Raw genomic sequence first — 24869 nt, forward strand, 5'->3', positions numbered from 1 at the left:
GGTGGGTTTTCTTGGAGAAGGTGAACTAGTTTTTTTGTACCTTTTCTTTTTTTTTCCCAGCCTCCTTAGTGTTCTGTGCAAAGCTCTTTCCAAACCACTGAAGTCCAGGTATCGTGAGGGCCCTTCTCAGGTTAACTCAGACACTCGTCTGCACACTTCTGCGTGGACAGGAACCACAGAGGCATCCCGGGCAAGGAGTGGACTTAAGAGGAGGCTCTCCCATTGTCTTAGCAAGCCGCGCTGAGAGGAGGAGAAGGGGGTCAGAACAAGTAAGGGGCTTTTCTTTTTTTCTTTTTGAGGGATCCTTCCCTCTGTCCTGCCTGCCTCCCCAGCCCCTTTTCATTCTCTTTTCGGGCAACTTGCTTATAAATTCTAGGAAACCCTTAAGCCAAGTAGGTGGAAAAATAATCTGATTTCCTCTTTTAACACACAGAAGAACTGGATATAAGGGCTACCTAAGTGTGAAAAAGAATACTGCTCTTTTTCTCAGGACTGGGAAACTTAATGGTGTCAGGCATATGGGCATAACAATGTTAAAGAACTTAAAAAAGTGAAAAGAGCCACGTTCGACAGATTTATTCCTCATCGGTAAAGAAAAGGATTTGATGGAGTGGGCACACAGGCAAAGAGGAGTGGGGGGGGCAGACTAAATGAGAAAGACAGTCAGGGGAAGCTGAATTAGGTCATTAATGCAGGATGGCTTGGGGCTTATTAAAGGTAGCTAGACAGCCGGGTTTGCTAATCTGATTTGAAATTTTTTTGGCATAAAATACATTTTTCTGTTGTTCTGGTAAGTTGGGGCCAAGTAAGGTTTTCTTCCCTCTGACCAAGAGAATTGTGACGGTCTCCCCATGGAGGGCTATCTTCCAGCTTTTTCCTGGGGGGTACTGTACAGGTGGAAATATTGGTCTGTATTGTCACTTCTGTACTGTAGTTACACAGAAGGCAAAATGGGGAGAAACTGCTAGGACCGTAGAAATAAAGAATAGTAAAATGAAAGGTGACCATTTCCGTTTATCAAATGAAACCATAAAGAAAGCAAAGAGATAAGATCCAAACTTGCAGAAGAGATTTCCAACATATAGACCAGCAAGTGTTTAGTATCAAGAATACAGGTATGAGATCAACAACAACAACAACATAAATAACCAAATCGAAAAACTAGGTAAATCACAGAAATGGACACCTTATGGCAAAGGAAACACAAATAATGGATATATACAGGAAAAAAAATGCTCAATTTCAGAAGTAGGCAGGAAATACAAATTAAACCCAAATGAGAACCTATTTTATACCCACCAGATTGGCAAACAATTGAGAAGTTTGACATCGAGCACTGACACGAGTCTGGATGAAAGGATCACTTCTACGCTCTGGAGTGTCGGCGCAGGTCCCATGACCCTGGAAAATGATTGGGTTTAATTGACTCACCCAGGAATTCTAGTCCTGGACATATCCTCTAGGTAATTTCTAGCACAAGTGGTCATAGCACACTGTAAGAGCAAAACTTACCTAAACGATCCAAAAGATCATCTATAAGAATGGATAGTGATAGTAGAGTACCACACAGCAGTGAAAATGCATAAATTAGAACCACACACATGATGCAGAACCTCACAAATGTTGAGTAAAGCAGAGAGAAAATAAGTTTTACAAGATTGCATATAGTATGTTACCATTTTTATAAAGTCCAAATCAAGCCAATTCAATTAGCAAACACTGAACCATTGCTCCTAAGGAAAATATACATCCCCACCCCCGCCTCAAACAGATTATAGTCTTAAATTCCAAGAGCAACTCATCTGGTGGATCCTATTTTCTTTTCTTACAAAAGAGAAAATGAGGTTCAGAGTGTGACATGACGTGCCTAAGCCCCCACTACTAACTGCAGAGCTGGGATTCAAACCCCCTTCAACTGACCCCAGGGCCGGAGCTTTTTTTCCCCATGCTGCACTGTCCCCTACCTCTCCATTCTCTGCTCATCTCTGTGTGAGAGCTGAAACAAAGCACGGCGTCTTCTTGATTGACCCCAGATGGGGTCGTGCTCATCTGAGTCATCTGGGTGACTCAGATTTTTCTCTGCTCTGTGGATGTCCACTAATGACTGTGAAAGTGCTAATTCATTCTGTCTGTCTGCTGTCTACCAGGCTAGTGGACACATATAGTTATGTAGTGAACACTTTCCAGATATAACCCAGTCTCCTTTTATGCAGGGGTCTGTGTGTGTGTGTTCAAACAAAAATATGAACATTGGAGTCATGGAGTGGGATGATCCCTCTCGATCTAAATAATCTTATAAATTTGTCCTCTATAGTCCCCACCATATAGTACATTTAAGATGGGAAAAAGATATTAAGTATAATGATACTTAACACTCTCAGAGAAAAGGACAAAGCCCCAAGTAAATACACATATGAGCTTTCCCTCTCTTTATTATGAAAAGAAAGTGTGTTTAATAATTTTTATTTGCTTTTGAGAGGAAATTTTAAAACCAATTTCTCCCTAATTATTAGAATTGAGAGGAGAGGATAGTAGAGCCATGAATAGCTAACATGTCTACGAACATCAAGAGACTTTTCTGTAGATCGACAATAATGCTACAAAATAAAATGGAAAAGTATCCCACCCACCATAGCAGTAAAAGATATCACACAGTTAGAAAACCTTAACGAGAAATGTGTGACACCTAAATGAATAAAATAATGCAATTTTATTGAGAGACATAAAATAACGCTTGAATTTCCAAAGTCTCGCACTAGATGGCTAAGTGGCAGTGTTGCTTGTTATGAACACGTTAATTCCTCACAGATTAATTTATAGTTCTGAGACAATCATGATTAAAATCCCAGAGAGGTTTTTGGGGAAAAAAACAGACAAAATTATTTTTAAAGTAAACTACAGGTGTAATGCTTAATGAAAAGCTAAGAAAATGTTGAAAATGAAGAGTATTTCTGGATCCAGTGTACCCACAGTGGGTCACCATGACCTGTGGCTGCATCTTCTAGTATCAACCCTAGAGAAATTAGTGGAATAAGAAGAAAGCAGGGATTTCTGGTTAGTTCCAGAAAAAAAAAAAAAAAGCGAGAAATCCTTAGGGAGAGTGAAGCCTCTGTGTGTGTGGGGGGGGAGGGGAGTGGAGGGCCTGAGGAGGTGGTGGTGGCTGCAGGCAGGACACAGGGCCACCAGAGGCACCTGGGAGAGGATAGATTGGAGAGACAAAGCTCTGTTTTCCTGTGTGGTCTCAGGATCATCCTTACCGGCCCCAGGGCTGTAGAAACAGGCCCTATAGCTCAGGCCACTGGCATCCCAGCGATATCAGGGCAGCAAAAACCCTACTGGGAAGAGCAGTTAAGGAAAGAACATTTATTGTCTCCCTCTTTATCCAAATCCCCAAATTTGGTGAATTTCCCTATTTAAAAAACTGCCTTCTAACAATGCTGCTTGTTTCTAAAAGTTTAAAGGGACTCAGATGAAGCAGGTCTGAGGTACATGTAGCTTTAAGTATATTTATCAGTAAATAAAATGTTTAAAAGCAAAAGTTAGCCAAGGGTTTAATCACAAGTTAGAGAAAGAGTAACAGAGCATTCAAAGAAACAAGAAGGAAGGAAATAATAAATTCAGAAATGAATAAAATAACTCGTGTATACACTTAACACACTCACAAATGAGGAATAGAGATTAACCAAGCTAAATGTTGTTTCTTTGAAAGTATTCCTGGACTACCCTGGCGGTCTAGTGGTTAATACTCCGTGCTTCCACTGCAGAGGGTGTGGGTTCGATCCCTGGTTGGGGAACTAAGATCCCACATGCTGTGTGGCGTAGCTGGAAAAAAAAAGTATTCCTAGTATTGATTGACTTCTAGAATAAATGATCAAGAAAAAAATATGCAAGTATGCTAAATACAAAATGAAAACAGAAAAATTACTACAGATAGCAGTAAAATTATTTAGAGATAATGTGAAGAAAATGAATAGAAAAGGCACAGTCTGGGAGAAAGTATTTGCAAAACATATATCTGACAAAGGACTTGAATCCAGAATATGTAAAGACCTCTTATAACTCAAGAATAAAAGGCTAAACAGTTCCAACAAAAACCCAACAGAATCTTCACGAAGATATATACACTACCAACAGGTACATGAAAAAGGTTTTAATATCATGAATCACAGGGAAATGAAGATTAAAACCACAATGAGATACTATACACCCGCTAGAATGTGTAAAATTTTAAAAGACATGATGCCAACTGTTGACAAGGATATGGAACTACTGGAACTTTCCTAAATGGCTGGTGGCAGTGGTGACCCAGGGTAGCAGGAAGGAGTGGCTGTCCTGGGTACAAGCAATAAGCGGGCAGTTCATTGTCTGCAGATAATTTAAAAACAGTAATAAAACTAACTATAAGTCAGTCTGCTTTTTATTACCAACATATGCCAGCAATTCTAAACAACACTAGTGGTAAAACACTTCTCCCTGAAAAATATATTTTGTTGGTCTAAGCACTAAACAATTGTCGAGGGTTACTCTTGAGTTTTAATGATGTACATGTAAGCTTCAGATTAGCACATCTTTATTATTTATGCTTTAATAATCACTGCACTTTACATGGAAATAAAGTCCAATTCTCCCAGTTGTGTCAGTCTCCTATGCACTCTCATTCAGCTACGCGTGTTTTGAGAACAAGCCTCTTTTTTTTTTTTTGCGGTACACGGGCCTCTCACTGTTGTGGCCTCTCCCGTTGCGGAGCACAGGCTCCGGACGCGCAGGCTCAGCGGCCATGGCTCGCGGGCCCAGCCGCTCTGCGGCATGTGGAATCTTCCCGGACCGGGGCACGAACCTGTGTCCTCTGCATCGGCAGGCGGACTCTCAACCACTGCTCCACCAGGGAAGCCCTGTTCATTTATTTTAAATTGAAGTGTCATTGACATACAACGTTATGTTAGTTTCAGGTGTACAACATAGTGATACAACATTTATATACATTGCGAGATGATCACCACAATCAGTCTAGTTACCCTCTGTCACCATTTAAAGTTACTACGATATTATTGACTATCTTCCCTATTCTGTATATTGACATGACTTATTTATTTTATAACTGGAAGTTTGTACTTCTTAATCTCCTTCACCTATTTCACCCATCCCCCCACCCCCTCCTCTCTTGGTGACCACCAGTTTGTTCTCTGTATCTATGAACCTGTTTCTGTTTTGTTTTTTTGTTTGTTTTTAGATTCCACATATAAGTGAAACCTTACAATATTTATCTTTTGCTTATTACATTGACTTTCTTTTGCTTAGTTTTCTATGTGCCTATTTATATTATATTTTAAAAATTAAAACTCCAACATATCTTATTTTAAAAATTTTTATTGGAGTATAGTTGCTTTACAATATTGTGTTATAAAACTCCAACATATCTTTCAAATGTCATTTTATTTTCCAAATCCCCCAAACCTTTGGGGTCATTTTTCCCCTGGGAGACCTTCTCACTCAGTCCCTTGTCCTTCTTCCATCTGCTCTTGATCTCAGAGAGACAGCAGTGAGCAGTGGCTTAGAGAGAGACCTTAGTTCCCTGCCCAGGAATTGAACCTGGGCAGCTGGGATGAACACCAGGAATCCTAGCCTCTAGTCCACCAGAGGCTATAAGCTAGAAGCATGGTTGGCTCTTACCCCATTTGAAAAATGAATTTCTCAAAGAGGCAAAACCTGTAAAAACAGGCACAAAGTTTATTATTAGAGACAAGCACAACAAGTGGGAAAGCACACAGAGAAGTAGTTTATTTATTTAAGATAGAGGCAAGGCAGAAATATACTCCTGGAGAGTAAGGGTGTGGGGTCCTCCCTAATGAGGAGGAGAGCAGTAAGGAGGCGGTTAAATCATTTATATAGGGCAGTTCTTCCAGGTCTTTGTTTACCTTTGGCCAATTATCTCACTTCTTCTCCTGCATCTGACCTGCCTGAGGACCCTCCCCAATATGCATGGGCAACTTTTCGCCAAGATGGATTCCAGTGCAGACGCCTGTGGGAGGTTTGACAGCACCTATTATGGGGTGGTGCCCCCTCCCTTTTTGACCCCCGAGGAGCCTTTCTGCACATGTGCAGTCAGGGAGGTTTCCCTGGCCTCAGGAGTGATAGATGTGGTCCTCTTATCTTTTCACTCCAGCAGAGCTCAGCTCCTGCCATTAACTCTGTCCTTGGAGTGTCAGGGAAAACAAGGCTCCAATTACTCCATTTGACAAACTTCAGCTGCTCGGCCCAGGGGCCCACCTACTCCTACCTCCCTCTGATCTGTACCCAGTGCCCTCCTCACCTGATGGGCAGTGTCAGTGGGGGATTTCCCCTCAGTAGGTTCTTGTGCTGTGTCTCTAAGTTCCCTGGATGCCACGTTTCCTTTCTCTTGATGTGCTCCCTCATTTTGGTGGAGAACAACCTCTAGTAGTTTCCTAAGAAAGGGTGCCCGGGAGGTAAATATTTTGAGACCTTGCATGTCTGAAAACGTCTATTTTATTCTCACTCAATTATATAATTAATTCTAGATAGGAAATAATTTTCTCTTGGAGTTTTGAAGTCCTTCTTCAGTATATTCTATCTTCAGATACTGATCTTGTGATATTGGCCATATGAATATGATTCCTACAATTTCTCCCCTCCATAGACACTTTTAATATTTTCTTTTTATCTCTAGTGTTCTCAGCTTTCATAAGGATGTTCTTTGGTTGTGGGTGTTTTGCTTACATTGTGTTGAGATTTTGATGATCCCCTTAAATCTGGAGACTCATTTTTTTTATTGCTTCTTTGAACATTTTCTCCCCTCTGTTTTCCTACTGTTTCCAGAAGTGCAACTAATTAAGCATTGGCCCTCTTGGATTGGTGTTCTAATTTTCTCTTCTATTTATTTGCCTTTGACTTTCTGGGAGATTCTTGTCTTAGTCAGCTGGGACAACCATAACAAGATACCATATACTGGTGGCTTAAACAATAGAAATCTATTTCTCATAGTTCTAGAGGCTAGGAAATCCAAGATCAAGTTGCTGGCTGATTTGGTTGCCTGGCAAAGTCCCTTCCCTGCCTTGCAGGTGGCTGCCTTGTCACTGTATCTTCACATGGCAGAAGGAGAAAACTCTGGTGTCTCTTCCTCTTCTTATAAGGGCACTAATCCCATCATGGGGGCTCCATCCTCAGGCCCTTATCTGAATATAATTACCTCCCAAAGGCCCCACCTCCTAACACCATCACATTGGGGGTTAGAGCTTCAGTATATAAATTTGGGGCAGAAACATTCAGTCCCTAATAATTCCTTGACTTCATTGTATAATCCTTCTATTGAATTTCTAATATTTCTAATTTTAGCTCTCATATTTCTAATTTCTAAAGCCCCTGTTCTTTGATTGTTCCTTTCCCTTATTTCCTGCTGTATTTGCAGATACCATACCTTCTTGCTCTGGAGAAAGCAGATCTGTTTTTAAACTCCTAGGCCTGGAGGTGACATCAACCTCTCTGCACACATGGGAAGAACCATCATATGGCCCCATGAGTCACAAGGGTCTGGACAATGTTGTGAGATGGGTGCTGAGGAAAAGAGAACATTAGCAGCCTCCTCCACAGAGGATTTCCTTGTTGTGTGATGATTTTTGGTTTTCTGTTTATTTTTAAGTGTGAGACACCAGAAAACTTATTGGAAGCTCTGTGTGTGCAGGTAAAACATGTTGCTCCTGAAGGTGATTGTGGTAGCAAGCCAGCTTTTTTGTTCAGGGACCCTCAAATACCATTGTCTGAAGTTCATTTCTCCCAAGGCATGTGTTGTTTTTTTCGTTTTGTTTTTTTGCAGGAAAGACTCCTCCATTCTTTTGTCTAGGGGTACACGTCTGGTTGTCAATTTTTTTTTTTTTTTTTTTTACTTTTTTTATTTTTGCGGTACGCGGGCCTCCCACTGCTGTGGTCTCTCCCGCTGCGGAGCACAGGCTCAGCGGCCATGGCTCACGGTCCCAGCCGCTCCGCAGCATGTGGGATCTTCCCAGACCGGGGCACGAACCCGCGTCCCCTGCATCGGCAGGTGGACTCCCAACCACTGCGCCACCAGGGAAGCCCCTGGTTGTCAAATTTTTTGAAGCAGAAGGAGAAGAGAGCCAGGGAGTTCTTACAATTCAAACGCAGCAATTCTCCTGAAATGATGTGCATGCTTCTCTCCCACCCCTGCTGTGTCTGGTATCCCTGAGTCCAGATTCTCTCTGGCTCAATTTATCCAGAGACTAAATGTCAGATTTCCTGTGGGAGTGGAGAGAAGGGGCAGAGAGGCAGGGCAGAGAATCCAACAGCTCCACGTTAAGACTTCAATCAGTCCTCCTGTTTCCAGCTCTGCATCTCACTCTACCCTTCAGTGATACCTGTTGCCATCAAGTCCTAGGCCTGCCTGAGTTCTGCAGGGTGAAGAGACCTTCTTGGGCTATTGACCACTGCAGGCCTTGGAACTGTAGCCCCCTCTGTTCTAAAAATTTATTACATTGCTTCTCTATCTGCCATCCTCCAAAATTTTTTCAGTCTTTTAATTTTTTTTTAAACATCTTTATTGGAATATAATTGCTTTACAATGGTGGGTTAGTTTCTGCTTTATAACAAAGTGAATCAGCTGTACATACACATATATCCCCATATCTCCTCCCTCTTGCATCTCCCTCCCACCCTCCCTATCCCACCCCTCTAGGTGGTCACAAAGCATAGAGATGATCTCCTTGTGCTACGAGGTTGCTTCCCACTAGCTATCTATTTTACATTTGGTAGTGTATATATGTCCATGCTACTCTCTCACTTTGTCCCAGCTCACCCTTCCCCTTCCCCGTGTCCTCAAGTCCATTCTCTATGTCTACGTCTTTATTCCTGTCCTGCCCCTAGGTTCTTCAGAACCACTTTTCTTTTCTTTTTTTAGATTCCATATATATGTGTTAGCATACGGTATTTGTTTTTCTCTTTCTGACTTACTTCACTCTGTTGTCATAGTCTTTTATTTGCTCTCACCTCTCATTTTCTTTGTCCCTATGATTGCATATTTTAAAAATTCTTTTACTTTCAAAGTGGGTTTTAGAAGAGAGAGGAGAGAAACACTTGTAGTCAATATGCCACATTTAATGAGAAGTTTAGAAATAACTTTGATAATATAGATGAGTTTATAATGCTTAATATAAAAGGGACAACTTTCCTTGTGATCCAGTGGTTAAGACGCTGCTTCCAATGCAGGTGGCTTGGGTTTGATCCATGGTCAGGGAACTAAGATTCCCACATGCCACACCGTCAAAAGAAAAAAAAAATCTTTTGTAGAAACTAACACAACATTGTACAGCAACTATACTCCAATAAAAATTAATTTAAAAAATAATAAATAAAAGGGACAAAAAAGCTGTATAAATAATGTGATCTCAGGCAGGTTAAAGAGCATAGAAAAAATAAAGGAAGGAAAATGTCAAAATGTGAATTTTTATTGTTGACAGAAAATAATGGTGATTTTTATCTTCTCTTTAGTCCTTTTATTTCCAAGCGTCCCTACTGAACATGAAAGACTTTTGTAATCAGAATAAGTACTTTTTTACAGAACTGCAAAGAAAATTAGGTCACAAAGTAGAGGAAGTATTGGAAAGAAACTAAAAAGCATCTCAGCTGGAAGTGTTTTTCTTTGGACATAGTGTGTGCATTTCAAATTGGATGCTGATTGTATCACCGATGAATGATAAGTAGACATACACAATGCCATGCATGTGCTGTATGCCAAGGTCTATACAGTATCTCATTGAATCATCACGGTGATCACAGAGGTAGATATTATTTTCTTCCCATTTATAAATGAAGAAACTGAGGCACAGACGTAGCACACTCATGGCCCTCTGTTGGTACGTGACTGAGCCAGACTTGGGACCCAATAAGTCTCACTCCAGAGAGGCACCCTTACCCATCACATTCCATTTCAGTCTCTCACATGTATATACATACATGTAAGTACCTATGTCCTTATCTAACTCCTTGTACACATTTGTGCTTATGTCTACACATATGTCCATACAGTCAAGAGCATGCCTTGGCTTTTGAACAAATTATAAAGTGAGGGCAAGAAAGGAGGTCAGCAGGGCCTCTCTGGGAACTGTGATAATAAACACTAGAGGTGGCCCTATAACCGCTTGGGTCTGAATTCTCATCTCCTCTTTCTCCCACTCTTTTCCATAGCAATAAATCATGCCCCACACATGGGAGAAGGGAGCCTTGGGCTTCCGAGTGCATTCAGGAAACAAGCTGCTCTCACACCTGTTTAGGCTTATGCTTTCTGACAGCTTTAGAGGCATAATATGGCCCCAGGTCTTTGTTTTGAGTACGGTGGGTGGAGGGGGGCTTCTTACCAGCCAGGATGCGTTAAAAGTTCATGGCAGCTGCCTAGAAGCCACTGCAATGTTTCTCATTAAAGACAAACTAGTTTAAACTCTGTAGCATTTCCAGGAATGTAGGAGTTTTTGAAGCTGTAGTTCTTTCCATCCTATTGTTTCAGAGCTCTAATTAAACAATGCCACATGTAATACTCCCCAAGGCCCTAGGAAAGAGGTCATTTGAATGATTTGGGATGGTCTAATTTTCTTTAAAAAGTGCCCACAAGTTTTTAAGACTTTTTTATTTGCAGGCAGTAATTCCTCATGTGGCACCCTGGGGCCACATGCTGGATTCTAGCTGGAAAAGAATTTATTATGCACGGTTTTTGTCTATATAGTTCTCTTTTGCTTGTGAAAGAGTAATCCCCCAGACTAATTTTCTTTTTTTCCCTCTTTTTAATGAGAGCTCTACTGAGATTCACGTACCGTACAATTCACCCATTTAAAGTGTACAGTTCAATGCTTTTTAGTATATTCACAAAACTGTGTAACCATCACCACAACCAACTTTAGAACATCTTCATTTCTCTGCAAAGAAACCTAGCACCCAGAATGAGGTTTCTAACACCATTCTCCAATAAAAGAAACCAGAGTTCCTTGGAAAAATGACTGATTCTAGTGCTGGGCAGGAAATATATAAGATGAGCCTGGAGCATCTTCTAGTGCCAGGAAGTAAAGAAAGGCTAAAACAAACAAATAAACAAAAACAAAGAAACAAAACCCATCAAACGCTACCTTCATGGGGGTACGTCAACTGAAAGCTTCCAATGGACAAAGCTGGAATAATTTGCGCAGCAAAGTGTAGGAGTATTGAATTATAACCCAAAGCATAGAATAAACTAAATACCCATGTGTTCATACTGATTCAAAGAAATGATTAAATAATCGGGGAGAAAAGGCGAAGCTCCATTGTAAAAGAATTCCAAATAATTCATTAATATTCTCTATCGATGAGACACCGTTACCACACCTCCCTTTTTAGCCTGGTTTCCTTTCTTGTTTTGAAGTCTTTGTCTGTTAAATCCAATATCTGTGCTCTCTCACAGGCAGTTTCTGTTTCTTTCTTCATTCCCTGGGTGTGGGTCATACTTTCTTGTTTCCTTCCATGTCTCATAACTTTTTGTTGAAAACTGGACATTTTCAGGAGATATAAAATAACTCCACTGGGATACTGACCTCCTGCCCCTCTCTGGGGCTTATTTTTGATGCTGGTTGTTTATTTGGCTGGCCCCTTGCAGGGATGTCTATTTCCCCCCTAGTATGAAACTTATGATGTCACCTCTCAGAGGGTGGAGACTTTGTCACGCACACAACCGCCCTAGGATGACAATCACCTAAGCAGGGCTCTCTCTTTTTTCCCTCGGTTTATCTGTTAAGGTGTCTGGCTTAGTATCCCACCCACCTGATAGTTTCCTGTAATTGCTGGCTGATTGCACTAGTGTTTTTTGTTTTTGTTTTTGTTTTTGTGGTACGCGGGCCTCTCACTCTTGTGGCCTCTCCCATTGCGGAGCACGGGCTCCGGACGCGCAGGCTCAGTGGCCATGGCTCACGGGCCCAGCCGCTCCGCGGCATGGGGGATCCTCCCGGACCAGGGGCACGAACCTGCGTCCCCTGCATCGGCAGGCGGACTCTCAACCACTGCGCCACCAGGGAAGCCCTGCACTAGTGTTTTTGACAATGTCTAGGGCATGAATTGCTCCTCGGTCTGATCCTGTTAAATCCAGCACCTTTGCAGGGGCAGGCTTTGAGGTTTGTTCTGACCCCGGGAGGGCTTTTCTTAGCTACCTCTTTCCCTTGTTTTCTCTGATGAAGCAGCTGGCTTACAGTTTAGTTTGTTTTTCTGAGAGAGCTACCAGCTGCCTCTAAATTGCTTACCACCAAAATATCAGCTGTTTTTGAGAGCATCCTTAGTCTTGAACTTCCCCACAGTCGGTTTCAAATAAAGTTAGCTCCCTTAGGAAGAGGTTCGCAACTCTCTGTTTTCGTGGTCTGCCTTATTCCCTGGAAAAATCTGTGAGCCACTGCTCTAGAGCTGGGAAGAGGGTGACATTCTTGCCTTATGAGCAGGGTGCTGGGCAGGGGCAGTGGCCTATGGTCTTCTCCATGTGTTTCTCCCAGCATGGGATCTCCACCCATAGAACAAGCTGAGGTGAGGGCAATTGGAGCGCCAGTATTCTGGACCTTCCATGTTTGAGGTAGGACCTCTCCGTTATGAGTTGGGGCTTGAGGGAAGGAAGGGAGCAACCTCTTGGCTGCACTGCCAGAAACTTATTCTCTGCAAATCAGAGCTGAAGGAGGTGAGAAATGCTGGTGTCTTTTCCCGCTCAGTGAGATACTCTATGCCTTGACTGGGAGGTAAGGGGAGAGGGTCTCCCTTCTTGGCCACACCTGCCCAGAGTGGCGTTTCCATCTCTCTGACTATGGGGGAGGTGGGAGGAGGGAGAGACGACGGCTTGTGGCCACAAATGTGGAACCCATGGATATGGAGGGCCAACTGTATTTCCATGAGCTCTCTGGTGTTTAAGGAACTGTCTCCCCACCTGACATGAATCCAGATTTTCTGTATGACAGTTTCTCAAGGGAGTCCAATGGGGCCAACAAAGAAAAATGGACGGAGGTCTGAGACCAGGTCCTGCTCTGTCTACCCAAGTTGATCAGATGACTATGCACTGTATTCCCAGGGCACCAGGTTCAGTGATTGGCTCTCCAGGGCGTGAGGAGCAGTAAGGTTGGGAATTTAGTGATAGCAACCTGCTTGAAGTCACACATCAAAATGCTTTCCCCTACGCCCTTCCAATTAACCAACTAAATTCATGAACTTTTTTTTTTTTTTTACAAACTGTAGAACATAGGATGATTTTATATAGTACACGAGTAACATTTTTTGGTTGGTTATTTATAGGTTTACTAGGAAAAATACAGATAAAAAGATGAATAAATGTGAATATGGATATTGATTTATGGAGAGTGCTTCTCCATAAGCACACAGATAGGTGAAAGATTCAAAGCAGGTGGTAAATACCCAGTGTTTCCCTCTCAAAAACAAATAAACAAATCCATTTAGACTCCCACACGTTTCCAGGAAGGTCAGAGGTCTCCAATACTGTTTTTCTTTCCGTTTTATTGTTTCAGTGCTCTAATTAAGGAGTGCCACATCCATATTTTATTATTCTCCAAGGCCCTAAAAAATTTGCATGGTATGAGATTATACACTGTAAAAATGATATATGCACACACACAAAGCATACCAAAATTGTAATTTCACAATGCTACTGCTTAGACAAGTCTAAAATAGCTATTTACTGTCATCAAAGTAAGCCAATTTAAAAGTGATCCAGGAAAAAAAAAAAAAAAGTGATCCAGGGACATAGCCCAAACTGTAAAGGTAGTATGAAAATGACTGAATTTGGGGGGGAAGAAAAAGTGTAAATATCAGGTAAAAATTTTACATGATAGCAAATCTGTTTACACACAAAAATAAATTGGTTGTTTCATTATGAGCGTGGCAAGAAGATACCTTCAGAATTCTCTCTGCTAATTAGTTACACTGGACAGCTTGAAAACCAGCGGCCTCAGACAGACAAAAGGGGAAGATAATGGCTCCTTCCACCCGCTCAGGCTTCTCATTTGTAGCTTCAGGTATGGCTAATCTTTTCCTTTTCATTCTTTGTGAAGCATCAGGAGAATTCGCTTGAATGAGCCGACAGCCTGAGTTAACTTAAAAGTGGAGTATCAGTAGGCCTCCAGTGAATGATACAGTCAGCAGGACACAGGTGAATGAGGAGTGGACCGGCAGAGCCACAGTTCAGATGGACCCGAAGCTTCTGCTCAGTTGCTGGTAATACCATTTCCAAATTGAAGAGCAACCTTCCAGAGAAGGCCTGTGAGCGTGGCCACCTGTACCATTTATGTGTATGAACTCAAAGCATTGTTTTCTGGTTGTCATCTCCTTTGTTGTCAAATGTTGGTCCTAAAGTCGTCATCCAGTTTATGAATATGTCAGGAACAGGCTGTGAGGGAGCTAGTTAATATTCCAGTTCTACACATCTCTTGGCAGCCTTCTGCGCGGCTTCCCAGTGACAGACTGGAAACATTTGTGTCTCTCAGTGCCTAAGTGCCTGTCATTGTCACCTCCTCTCCCTGCTCCTTCCCTGAGAAGAGGATCAAGTTTCAAGCAAAGGGACACACTCGGTCCCAAAGCCCCCCATTTAAAAGAAAGCAAAGGTGTTGCTGAAAACCAAGCTTAAGCGAACATGGTCTGGAAACTACTTCTCCCCCATCCCTCACCTTAATGCCATCTGTCCTCATGCATCTGTATCTTGCTTAAGCAGTTTTGCCAGTGAGCTTCTAAGTGGCAGCACTAAATGACATGGGTTTGGCTTCCTCTTGTCTTGTGTTGCCCTTGTAGACGATCTAAATAAATGGGCAGAGTAAGGATACAGAATGGAGAAGTCAAAGAAGAAATGGGTCTGGAAATTTCTTGGTATAAGGGAAAGACTGACCACAATTATTATGATATATCTGTGTGGTAATAATACATCTAGTATAGAACACATCCTATGGGCCTCATCAGAGTCTCCTGGCCTTACCTGTCCCCTGGACCCTCAGCTCCTGGACTGGCAGCTGGGGGGAAAGACTCCATGCAGGACTCACAGAGCCCTGTGTTGTCTTCACCTCTTCCCCCTCTTTGATCCCATAAATGCCACCGCCAGAAGTTAGAGGGTCTGCTTCCCCGAAAGAGATCTGCTGCCTGAAGAGGCCAGGGGACCCAACCCAGAAAAATAGAGGGTTAACTCCCACGGCCTTCATTTTGATAAATGGGTAAGGGAAGGAGGAAAGGAGTCATTGGCAGGACCTTCTCTCTGTTCCTCCCTCTAAGGCATTGTTCTGAGTTTCATACAGCTTGTCTGGAGACATCCTGCACCTGCCTGGCCACTGGCTGTGTTTCTTGTTGGCTCGTTGTGACACAGGAATGCACGTCCTGGCCTCAGCCTCCCAGCCTTCCCCCCTGCCTTTCCATCACTCTTGCTTCCCTGTGACCATCCTTCCCAGTAAAGCATGAACACTTAAACCCTGCCCCACAACCGCAAGCATTCTGCCTCTTTATCTCAAATGTTTTGGTGTTTGCCAAAGCACGTGATGCCTTCTTTTTGTTTCCCTTCAGAAAACCCCAGAGATGCGATGTATAAAACTAAAGAAGATGGTGGCAGCTCTTTAGGTCATTTTTTAATTTGCTGGCCTAACTTTCCAATTAATTTTTTTAAATTAATTTATTTAATTAATTTATTATTTTTGGCTGCATTGAGTCTTGGTTGCTGCGCGCAGGCTTTCTCTAATTGCAGCAAGCAGGGCTACTCTTCGTTGCGGTGTGTGGGCTTCTCGCTGTGGTGGCTTCTCTTGATGAGGATCACAGACTCTAGGCGCGGGCTCAGTAGTTGTGGCACACGGGCTTAGTTGCTCCGCAGCATGTGGGATCTTCCTGGACCAGGGCTTGAACCCGTGTCCCCTGCATTGGCAGGTGGATTCTTAACCACTGTGCCACCAGGGAAGCCCTCCAATTAATTTTCATCCTCTGCTTTTTTGTTTTCTTTTTTCTCTGCCTGGCAAAATTTGACTTATCCTTCCAAGCCCAGCGAAATGCCATCTTCTGGGTGACACCTTTCTTGCCACTTGTGCCCACGCCTGCCATGTCAACCTGTGCTGTCGCATGCCAGATGGAATAGAGCCTGCACCCCTGCTTCCTAAAGTACTGACCCGCAGTGTTCTTGGTTGCTGGATACAATGTAACCATAAGTTTCCTCCACCCCCCACTAAATCTTACTGACTTTATCTCCCGGACTGCCCACAGAATGTGTTCAATAACGTTTGCTGAATGAAGGTGGTACGAGTTCTCCTTTTTGCATCCATCACGGTTGCATCCACCTCAGCCCAGATAGGCCCACCTCACCCCTGGACGGGACAGTGGCCTCTTAGTCTCCCCGCTGCCAGTCTCCTCTGACGATGGAATCTGCAGAAACCACCAGGCTGCTCTTCCTAAAAACTGCATCCTTTCACCCCTAGATCTCCAGAGCCTATAGAAAAAAAAGATAGTGTAGCACAGGAATAATATAAATGCACAAAGCCCAGAGAGACTGTAATAGCCCTTAATAAATGTTAGGTACATCATCTCTGATGTAAATGCCTTTGTCTGGTGTTCAAGGTCCGGGTCAGCTTAACTCCTGGCCCCCCCGCCCCACAAACAAACTCTCCATTTTGCTCAGGTTTGGTTCCTCAGCCTGCTAAGTGGTCCTCTGCCTTGAAGTAACTCAGGACACCCCTGCCTCTGTCCAAAGCCTGTCTATTTTTCAATCTCCCACCTTCATAGATGCTAGTGGAGTTGCTATAACCAGACAGATCCCCCCTTATCTCAACTTCTATAATCATCAGAGATGCGCCATCCAATTTCTAAGCTTGAGACCTGATCATCTTAGGCTTATCCCCATCTCTTTCTTCAATAAAATTACAGACTTTCCAAGAGCAGGAACCACGTTCAATATTTCTTCAGGAATCTTCCTGGCCCAGGAGAGAGTCAACAAATATTAGCTTATTGATTCTTTGCTGTAGAAATGAACCGGACCAGGCCAGGCAGAAGACGTTAATGATAAGCTACAACCTGATAGTTAGAGGGTATCATTAGATTTTAAATTGAAAAAAAAAAGTTGGGGGGAATTTTCTGTTATTTTTACTTATGTCAGCATAGAAGGAGAAAACCGCAACACACAATTTTTCTATATGTCTAGAGAGAAAACCACTACTGTATGTTATAGTAGCTCATTAAAACATTCTTCTGCTCCCTTTCCTAACATATGCCATGAATCTTCATAGCAGTCAGGGTACATTTTTTTCCAATTAATTTTTCTCTTTTGCTGTCCTGGCAGTCAGTTGTTCTTACAACCATTTTTCTAAGTCAAACCCTTTAATTAAAGTTGGAATGAAAAGTCTGATTAAGATCTAAATTAGCTCAAGGAGTTGTGATCTTCTGGTCTGCTCTTTGCACTTACGTAATTTATGCCCCAAATTGCTACATTAGGACTTCGGGTCCACTTTCCTTACCTAAGGGGTTTTGAAAGGCCTGGAGCTTTGAACCAAATAATCCTAATTTGGGAGCTATTGCATACCCAATGTCAAAAATTTCAAGACTAGCAATAGGTTATGGAGTGAGTTTCCAAAATGATCTAATTGTTGAGCAATTCCAAAAGATAGGCACTCAATTTCTTTCCTGTTGGTTGCCTTTCCTACCCTAACCTGTTACTTAAATATATCCAATACTCATCTTAAACTCACTCTTGGTGATAGATGCTCTGCCACAATCCAGGAGAAACCAACTAACTTTGAATATCTAAATGAATAGTTTAAAAAAATGATGATGTGGATTATCTGGGCTTAACTTTTTCAATTTTTCAGGAATCTCTCTGATGATACAGTTTTAAAGGTAGGATCTGAAAACCCAGAAAAATTCATGTGTCCAAAAGAAAAAACCAAAACCAAGAAAAGAAAACACCAAAAACCTGAACCACAGAGTAAGTTGATAAATCTGATTCGCATCTAGTGGCTCAGGTGGGTGAATTAACAATTTCATAAAAAAGTATAAGACCATCAGGGAAATGTGAAGGAGAACAAAGGCTGCCGAGAACAAAGATAACGAACACAGGGAGGGAGCATTTATGAGGAAGAAATCGAAGTTACTTGGGCGTCTTGTTTTTCAAGCTCGGCTCTTGGGGGTCAGACAGGGTAGCTGGCTCTATGGCCGTCTGTGCAGATTGAAGTTGGCTGCCGAGGGCAGAGGTCACCCCACAGTATCAATTACTTGCTGCTACCTGGAAAATTTAATTTCATGGCCAGCAATAGATCTGCTTTCTTCTCCAGCATGAATGGCAACTGTCGCCAATTGATAACAAGAATAACTCATTTCCTCAGAGTCATTAGACTCTAGAAGCTTCTGCATTCAGAAAGGCCTCTGCAGACTGCTGAGTGAACAGAATAAAAGCTATGTGTTTGCCCTCTTCTTCACCTTTTAAGATATTGTTTGATTTCTGATTCGTAGTAGGGTTGGTCCAAACTCTTGTGTACGACTGATATTTAGATGAACATCGGTCTCTCCGTGGAATTCCTCAAAGAAGAGGCTGTCTGGGGATGTTAGCAAACAGAAAAAGTCTGAATTTTCAAACAATGGGGAATCTGGTTGAAGGGGAGTTTGTACTGGGCTTATTTTTGGCTGGAAATATTGTAAAGGTCTAAAAATAATCTCTCCCTCTTCCACTCCCCAAATCAGAGTCTTTGGAAAGACGAGATAAGAGCTGTTTTGATAATGAGATTAATATTATTCTAGGAAGTTGATAGGAATATTTAAAACAAACAAAGAACAAACACTTTCCCTGTAGTCTGCTCCACCATTGACCTAGATCTGGGTGCAAGCTAGAAGAGTGAGAATGCAAAACTGCCAGAAACCCTTGATCATACATGACCAAAGGAAAGCTCTTTGAAAGGATCATATAAATGCTCTTCATTTTTGTTACTTTTGTTCCCTTGGCCTTAGTTCTAATTCAAAAAGTTCCTAATGGTTTCCTCAGCATGGCAAAGAAAGAATAAAATTATAACTCAATTAAATAGCAACGTACATTCCACAGTATCTAAATTTTTTAAGGCAGAGATGAAAACATTATGAATTGGTGTTTCTTGCAGAGTATGTATAAGGGCATGCTTGCACGCACGCACGCACACACATACACACAAAACACGACACTCTAACCACACAGTAATGCCTGTGCTTGTGAACAGAAACCTTAGGCCAGCTTGCCTGTAATAGAATCACTGGAGAACACAAAATGGACCTCACGTGCAATTCTTCATCTCCAAATCACCCTGCCGATTCTCTTTAATAAAACCAGATCTACCCAGGTCATAAAATGATGAAAGGGAAAAAGATCAGCTAGGGCTTTAGGTGTTAGGCATCTCAGTGGGTGTGGAGATGATGGGGGAAGTGAGGGAAGATAAAGAGGTAGGTGAGAATCGTTTCTTCTCCCGGCCATTAGTTCCAAGAACAATGCCCCATCTGAGAAGAGCTGCCAGTGTTAGAGGAAGCAGTAAAGATTTCCTGCTGAGGGTCACAGGTCTTCAATTTATTCCATCTTTTTTGATACAAAAGGCCACACTCCACTCTTTCTTCTCCCCATGCTAAGAAATAAATGAACTAACTATTAATGTGTTTCTTTTGACTTGTTGACCACTGTTATGGCTATTTGAATGATTTTTAAGTGTAAGTTGAGTAAAAAAAATTCTCAAAACAGAAACAACCATGAAAAAAAGGCCTTTAGAAAAGGAAGAGGACAATTATGTATCTTAGTTCTTTAGACCTACACAAAGAGAAAGAAATGAAAGGTTTTCTAGTGTAGCTCCCCTGTAATTCAAAATGGGAAATTGGACTCAAAAAGCACAATGACTTGCCCCAGTTCACATAGCTTCTTAGAGTCAAAAATGTTATTAAAATTCATGTGTCCTAAATCTGGGACAATTTGAACATCAAAATGAGGGATCATAGTACATTATAACCCAATGAATAAAATGAAAACCCCGATTCTGTATTGAAAAGTTCTCTTCAACTAGAATGACAACTTGTAAATCCAGAAGAAATGATTGATTTATAAAGTTATCAATGGATGCTAAAATTAGAGAGTGAAAGTCTTGATGAGAAATAAGTCATCTACATAGTCTAAAAGGATTTTACCATAAATTACATCTTAATTACAAAGGGGAAAAATTAACTTTATAATGGAGAAACCTTGTGAGTACCAATAACCAAGTGACAAAAATTAACATCACCAATACTGGGATAAACTGACATGTCTCTTCTGATATGATGCACTGAGAAGAACACAACATCACTTCTGTGGAACCCCTACCAAGGCTGCATCACCAGAATCTAATCATAAGGAAAGATCAGACAAACCTAAAGTGAGGGACACCCTGGAAATTAACTAGCCTGAACTCTTACAAATATCAAGATGAAGAAGGACAGTGTTGAGGGAATTGACAAAACTTCTATGGCTTAGGTAACTGTATTCTATTAACATCAATTTTTTAAAAGATTTTGGTAATTGCACCGTGTGTAAGAGAATGCCTTTCTTCTTAGGGATATACACTAAAGTCTTTAGGGGCATAATGTCTCCATTTACTTTCAAATAGTTTAGGGGAAAAATGCATGTATGTACAGATATAAAAAGTACATGTATGTATATATTATATAATATATAATATAGACAGATAGGTGTTAGAATGATAAAACAAATGAGGCAAAATGCAAATCGGTGAATCTGTATAAAAGGCATATAGAATTCTATGCACTATTTTTGTAACTTTTCTGTAAATTTAAAATGATATCAAAATAAAGAGTAACATAAAAAAAATCAGGGCTCTTGACTCCAAGACAGAGGCTACTTCAATACATTTAAGAACCAAGATCTTTTAAGATTCTCAAGGTTTGCAGTTCTATAACATAACTGCCTCAGTCAGTCAGGCTGCAGTAAAAAACTACCATAGATGGTGTAGCTTAAGCAACAGAAACTTATTTCTCACAGTTATGGAAGGTAGGAAGTCCCACGATCAAGGCAGCAGCTGATATGGCGTCTGGTGAGAGCACCCTTCCTGGTTTGCAGATGGCCGTCCTGTATCCTCACATGGTGGAGAGAACAGCATGAGAGCAAGCTCTTGTGTCTCTTCTTATAAGGGCACTAATCCCATTCATGAGGGCTCCACCCTCATGACCTAATCACCTGCCAAAGGCCCACCTCCCAATATCATCACACGGTGGGCAGTGGGGGCAGGGGTGGTTAGAATGTCAGCATATGAGTTTGAGGACACAAATTCATATGTAGTTCATAACACTAACCCTTACCAGGGTGGCCTGTTGAACAGATTCCTCCCTCTGGTCAGCCTGTTATTCCTTTCATGGGATCAGGCCGCAGGGACAGTTCTGACCTACTGAGTTTGGGCTCTGATTCATGTTTGGCAGAGGTTGAATTCAGGACTCTGGGCAACCAAAGGTCCATCATCAATCCTCTCCTGTAGCTGCGTGTTGGGCTCATGCTTCTCCTCTCACCCATCTGAGTTCTAACCATGGTGCTGCCTCTGGGCTGTAGCACCCGAAGGTGCAGGGGTGGCAGCAAGCTCCCGACTACCGCACAGGGCAGTCACCCCACCCTCTGCACCACATGTTACGTGGTTCCCCAGGATGCTCACACCTGTGTCCATAAGGGCTTTCAAGGCCTTTGCTCCATGATGTCAACATACCTTTCCAGTGAATGACCTCATGTCCTCCCAGGTGGGTCTTAATCCCTGCCAGATAAATGGTGGATATTCTTTGTGTGAATGGGACCATTATTCTAGCTACCCAGGCCACCCGTCCATCGTCTCTACTGATGGAAACGTGTGGAAGCCAGGAGTGCAGCCAGCATTGAAAGAGACCACAATCCATAAAGGCATTGTTCATGGCCTAAAGCGTTCAGGAGAAGGTATGCTTGGAATATGTGCTGTTCTCTGTTGTTGCTATAAAATTCTAAATGGTAAATTTAGCATGACCAGAACATAAATTATTGCTCATGCATTCCTACATACTCTGGGCACAACTTGCATTTGTGGTCATCATCAATGAAGCCCAGTAACAAATTTGAGAGTGTCACTGGAAGCCAATATTCACAAACAGCAGAACGAGAGAGGCGGTGTCATGAATGAAGATGACACTGGCCTTAAATCAGCAGTACTGGGGATGGCAGAGGCAGGCAGAACTAAGTTGTTTCAGTACAAACAGTTTCCGAAGAGCTATGACATCGTACGTAATAACAGCATTGTTACATTTTTCTTGTGGTGACAGATATGAAATTAGCCAGAAAGAGTGCATTTGAGAGTAAAGAACACAAAGAGATAGTTTAGTTCCTGGGCTTGAAAAGGAAGAGCTGGTGCTTGGACACTATGGGGAAGCTTCATGTGTGCATATTAAACAATCAGCAAATGCATAAGGACTGTTTTCTGTTGTTCCAAATCTCCATTGATAAATCAGTGTACCTCACATGAGCCCATGAATTTTGTAATATACATATACATATACATTATATATGTATACATATATATTTATTGAAGTATAGTTGATTTACAATGTTGTGTTAGTTTTAGGTGTACAGAAAAGTGATTCAGTTATACATATATATATTATTTTTCAGAATATATTTTTGTAATTTTTTGTGATATAGTATTTTATCATATGTTTTTTAATCAAATGGTTTATAAAGATAAGGGCCCATACAATACAGGGGGTACCCTGCCTGTGATGATGGCTTACTTTGAGGATGATAATTTAAGAAGGATTACCAAGAGAGTTCTTGAGAATTTGTAGTGCCTCTCTGAGCCTCAATTTTCTCACCTAGCTGATGTAGGAGGCTAATTTATTATTTTACACTGAAGCTAGAAACTTACTATTTTACACTGAGAAATATTATTGTCAAGTCCAAGTAGGTATACAAATTGGCTGGCCAAAGCACTCTCTCTTTTATTTTTTTATATATTAACTTTTTGTTTAATTCAGACTTATTGAGGTATTATTTACATAAAGTTCACCCTCTTTAGTCAGACATTAGCTCCAAAGCCACCTGTTTCACAGCACACAAGGAGAACATGGAAACTGCTCTGGGTGCCATCCCTCCCCTGTAACTTCGTTTCTAGGGAGGTTTTTAACCCAAGGTGGATATCAGAATTACCTGCTATATTTTAAATCTCTCCTATTGTTCTGAAATGATCTATTTCATGTTTCTTTTCCCTCTGGACTACATGTTCCTCCAGGGCACCAGGGAAGCCCTAGGGCCTCATACAGTGCCTGGTACATTGAGTGCTCAATACAGATTCATTGAAATGAACTCGGCATCTTTCTCGAGAAATTCACTTCTTTAACAGCACTATTCAATAAACACTAATAAAACAAACAAAAAATCTCCCCACCGGAAGAAAAAAAACCTGTAGTTTTTTTTTTTTTTAACCAAGGTAAAGAATATAACCATAATCCTGGTTTCCTGACCCTTTCCCCTTATCTGCAGTAATTTCTCTCCATGTGTACAGGGATATTGTCCTGCCCTATTCTGAAGGGAAGGATCAAACGATTGAAAGCACTCTCCTTACAGACAAGATCGTGGGGAAGCAAAGTTATGGGATCAGAAATAGGGGAGCTTGTTTTACCATGGAAATGTTGAACGTGGCCATCAGGAATTGACAGCCAAATGTTGGGAGACACATTGGTATAAAAGCTTTGGTATAAAGGGCATACTCTTTCCTGAACAGTGCCAAGAGGGGCAGCACCAATCTTTAGTTCTGAATCTCTCGTTGTCTAAGATCATCAAACATGGATGATCAGTCTTCCTAGTTAGAGTGTCCCTTATTTATCTATATTAATAATTTCAGAGAGGTTTGCCCTGCAAGGGAGCTAGAGCCACATGGACCTTGCATATTTTTATTGTTATAGACTGACTGTGTCCCCCCAAAATCATATGTTGAAATCCAAAGACCACATGTGTTGCTATTGGGAGGTGAGGCATTTGGTGAAAGATTAGGTCATGAGGGCAGAGGCCCTCTTGAAAGGGATTAGTGCCCTTATATAAGAGACTCCAGAAAGCTCCTTTGCCCCTTCTGCCATATGAGATTATAGCAAAAAGATGGCCATCTCTGAAACAGGAAGAAGGCCTTCATCAGACACCCAAGCTGTCAGCTCCTTGATCTTGACTTCCCAGCCTCCCGAACTCTGAGAAATAAATTTCTGTTGTTTATAAGCCACTCCATCTGTGGCATTTTGTTATAGCAGGCCAAACAGACTGAGACTCTAACCACGAACTTGTGGTTACCAGAGGGAAAGGGTAGCGGGGAGGGATGGTTGGGGGGTTTGGGATTGACATGTACACACTGCTATGTTTGAAATGGATAGCTGGCGGGAGCCTACTGTATAGCACAGGGAACTCTGCTCAGTAGAATATTATGTAACAACCTAAATGGGAAAAGAATTTGAAAAAGAATAGATACATGTATCTCTATAACTGAATCACTTTGCTGTACACCTGAAGCTAACACAACATTGTTAATCAACTCTACTCCAATATAAAATAAAAAGTTAAAAAACATTCCTTACATCTGATACTTTAACCCTCTGCAGGCAAGCTTTCTCTCATGTATGGGTTCCTCGGCGTGGCTTATGCCTGTCTGACCGGCGAGGGCTCACCTGTTCCACAAGAGAGATGAGCTGGTTAACAATGATTTCAGCTTGATTTTATTTTATCTTTTTTCAGTTTCAGAAAGCTTGAGGGTAATTGAAGTTTGTATCTCAGCTTGGATGCTCTTTTCCTCCGACTCACCAGTGATCTCTCTGATGCTCATCCTCTAGACCAGGCAGGCTGAGAT

This window comes from Delphinapterus leucas, chromosome 3 (assembly GCF_059928025.1).
Source record: "Delphinapterus leucas isolate spDelLeu-1000000601 "Yukka" chromosome 3, BTC_Dleu_Yukka2, whole genome shotgun sequence".
Taxonomy (NCBI): domain Eukaryota; kingdom Metazoa; phylum Chordata; class Mammalia; order Artiodactyla; family Monodontidae; genus Delphinapterus; species Delphinapterus leucas.